The sequence below is a fragment of the Mauremys mutica genome, chromosome 12 (assembly GCF_020497125.1).
Source record: "Mauremys mutica isolate MM-2020 ecotype Southern chromosome 12, ASM2049712v1, whole genome shotgun sequence".
In the NCBI taxonomy this organism is placed as follows: Eukaryota; Metazoa; Chordata; order Testudines; family Geoemydidae; genus Mauremys; species Mauremys mutica.
Window position 1 is genome coordinate 70,767,037 of NC_059083.1, and position 3,539 is coordinate 70,770,575.

Here is a 3,539-nt window from a genome sequence, read left to right on the forward strand (position 1 = left end):
CTAAAGAGGAAGCTTAGGGGAATGCTGGGGAAATTTCCCCTCTTCTGTATTTCCTCTCTATTTCTTTTCTTTGTTAGTTCTTTTCTCTTTCTCTCTAGTTTCCTTCACTACTTGCTTAATGCTGTTATCACTGACTAAAAACCCCCCAAAACTTCTCGCCACTTTTATTTGTGAACCTTTGTATAATTTTAGCGCAATTAGGGTTTTTTTAAAAAAAGGAAAAGGGAAGGAAATATTTTCTCCCTTATCTTTCTGCAATATCAGGGCATGGCCGAACAATTGTTTATTCCAGTACATTACAACAGCTAATGGGACAGCTGTACCTCAGCGAATGAGTCGTTGATACAGCAAAGGCTACCATGGATATTTGTCACATATGTTTTGGTGTTGCTCTGCATCTCAACCAGGTCTCAGACTAGCATTCAGCGTTAATCGCCTTTTCAAAAGGATCAGCCTAAAAACATCATGTGTCATTTTTAAATATAGGGGAAAATATCCAAAGAGAAAAGTGGTTGCATGAATCCCTGTTTCACAGGCGTTTCAGGTTCTTCTCATTCACTAACAAAATGTGAACCAGAGAGACATATGGTCATCAAGGCTTCTGCTGCTGTTAGTGCTTTGCTTAGCATCACTGGCACCTGATCTATGTAAAAACAGACAGCTCTTATGCCACAAACAGCAAAAGGTCAGTGCTGGCTGGCAACATGAGAACAAACCAGACACCACAGAATGCCTTTAACTGAGACAGCCGATTGCACTGACGGAGTGGCCATTTAAAAGAAACCATTTAAAAAACAGTCAAAACAGGACTTCAAATGGGTGAAAATAATATTAACAGAATTCCAGTTGTATTTAATCTCTTCTTCGTTTAATCCGTTCTTACCAACCTCTGTACGGAAAAGCTGGAGTTTAGAGTTACATACCGACTTAACACCTGATGAAGTGTTACATCAGCCCTTGGCACCATGCAGCCAAATGTGTCCCTGTTGAGAAGAATTTATGCTTCTATTGTCTGAGTTAAGCAGCAATCATTGCCATTAACTTGTTAGGCGCTACATCAGTTCCCATGAAGCTGTTCCAATAAAGGAGCTGTCCCAATTAAGTACCTCCTGATTAAGTGGAGTATATGGTACAGTTGAAAAATAAATTAATAGTGTCACTTCTGTAGTCACTTTTGGAAGGATACTTGATAGGACATTGGACGGGATTCACCATGCAAAGGTTCAATGCGTAGCTAAGTTACCGACTTCCTAGGTGATCTTTGGCCTACCCTTAATCTACCCAGTTCCTCATCTGTAAAATGGGGAGACTGCTACTACTTCATGGTGTTGTTGTAAGGATAAAATCCATTAATGATTGTGTGGTGCTCAGATACTATGATGATAAGGGCCATATAAATACCTCATATAGATAGATTTCACTTGAGGAACTCAAACATTAAATGAACCCCACAACACCTCTGTGAAGCAGGTAAACATTATTATAACCTTGTTGTAATGATGGGGAAATTGAGGCACAGCAAGGTGAAGAGATTTCCCCCAGGACAGTAACAGATACTGAGCTTTGCACTCAAATCAATAGGCCATATCCCTTCATCCCTAAGTAGCAGTCCTGTCTCCACAGAAAGATTACATGGCTAAGAAAAAAATATGTAAAGAAAGAAACAACTGCCAGAAAATTATTCAGTCTTTGCTACCCGTCTGATTTCAAACCCCTAAAATAAATGGGATTACGGAGAAGGCTGAAGAATGTGACCCAGGATTGGAGTCCAGGAGCATGAGTGGGGAATAAAAGAAGAGTCTATGGATCAAACAGATAATTACAGCAGTAATTTGACAAATGCCAACAGCTATGGGCATTTCCCCTCTGGCTGTGAAAGAGTTATATGATCCTGACCCCCTTCCAAAAAACAACCCTGCTCCAGCTACTGGATGACTTGTTGCTAGCAAATATAGATAATTACATCTGACAAAAGACAAAAATATCTGATGCAACAATGTCCTATGGAGGACCACTCTCCAAAGTTATTCAAAGCTGAGTACTCTAGCACAGCTAGTTGTTTCCAGAAAGCCAACTGGGAATCACGTGAAAAGAGAGCCCCTCCTCAGTGCACCCGGTTAAAATGAACCCTTTTGTTCAAGCAACTGCAGATATAAGGATTCCAGAGCCAAAGCCCAGGAATGCTGGATTTGGATCAGAACGGCATGGCTTAGGCCTACCTCTATAATGGGCCGCATGAGGATATTCAATCCAAATACCCTGAATTTTGGGGAGCATCAGAGTCAAGTCTACTTCACATATCATCCCCACTCCTCTTATACATAGTTCATCTTCTATTTCAGCACAGGAATCACAGTCCGAAATTTAAGCATGAGGAAGCAGCTTGTGCATCAATCAAAATACCAGATTCAGATGAGATCTCAAACCAAAGTCCTGATCTCTTATTAAAAAATCCTGCACCAAAACTCATCTTAAGAGGAGGGGAATTAACCTCAGTGTCCTAGGCAAATACCAACTTGAATAGCTATATTTTGACTCTCTAAATTCGCTCCAGCAGTTCCAAGTAGATAGAGTTAGCTTCATTTCCTATCAGAAAATGTTGTACCATGTTGCTGTGTATTGCTGCATTCCACCCACAAGATGGCTGCATTTCAGTAGCCGGCATCATAATCCCCATATATATAGTTTGTGAATCAGTTTGCAAAGTGCTTTGGGATGCTGTGGGATGGAAGGGGTTATATACATACAAGAGATTATTACAGCATGATTACGTGATTAATTAATTATATCATGCAAACGGTATTGCTTATAACAGTCATTCTTGCAGCATTTGCTCCTTGAATGGTGTTAACGAGAGCACAGATTACTGAAGAGTGCTTGTTCACTTCTCTGAGTCTTCCCTAACAGACCAGCAGAGGTGTACACAGGGCTCTGGAAACAGAGGAAGAGCCCTGCTCTGAGGAGTTTACAGTTCAGCTCAGACAAAACCGGAACAAACTATAAATGATCAGGCACAAATCATGGAGCTGGTGTGGTATGGGGAGAGGGGCTTGATTTCGGAAATGTAAGTAAAAGAAGTGAGACTTAGGAAAGAATTTGTGGAAGAGAAGGAGGAGTTGAAGGTGGCATAAAATCCAGAGATGGGAAAAGAGAGAGAGCTGGATAGTTTGAAACATACAAGAATAACCAGATGGGAGAAAGAACAGATAAGCATATAAAAATATTAGAGGAAAGGCCCAAAAGGCACAACAGTTAGAATCAGACTCTGAATTCCTCCAAAGCTTTTTTTAAAATCTCAAGATTTTTAAACTAATCTCATGATTTTGCAAGGCCTGAATCATGATTTTTGATCGGATGGGGTTGGCAATACTGAAATGATGAGTCTTTAAGGACAGCATTGTAATGGTTTAATGAACTAACAGGGAATATCATCATTAGGACTGCAGCATCTTTTATCCAAAAATCTTGGAGCAGTCATGGTAAATTTAGTAAAAGTCACAGGCTTAGAGACTGCTCCATGATTTTTGGAAAAAAATAAA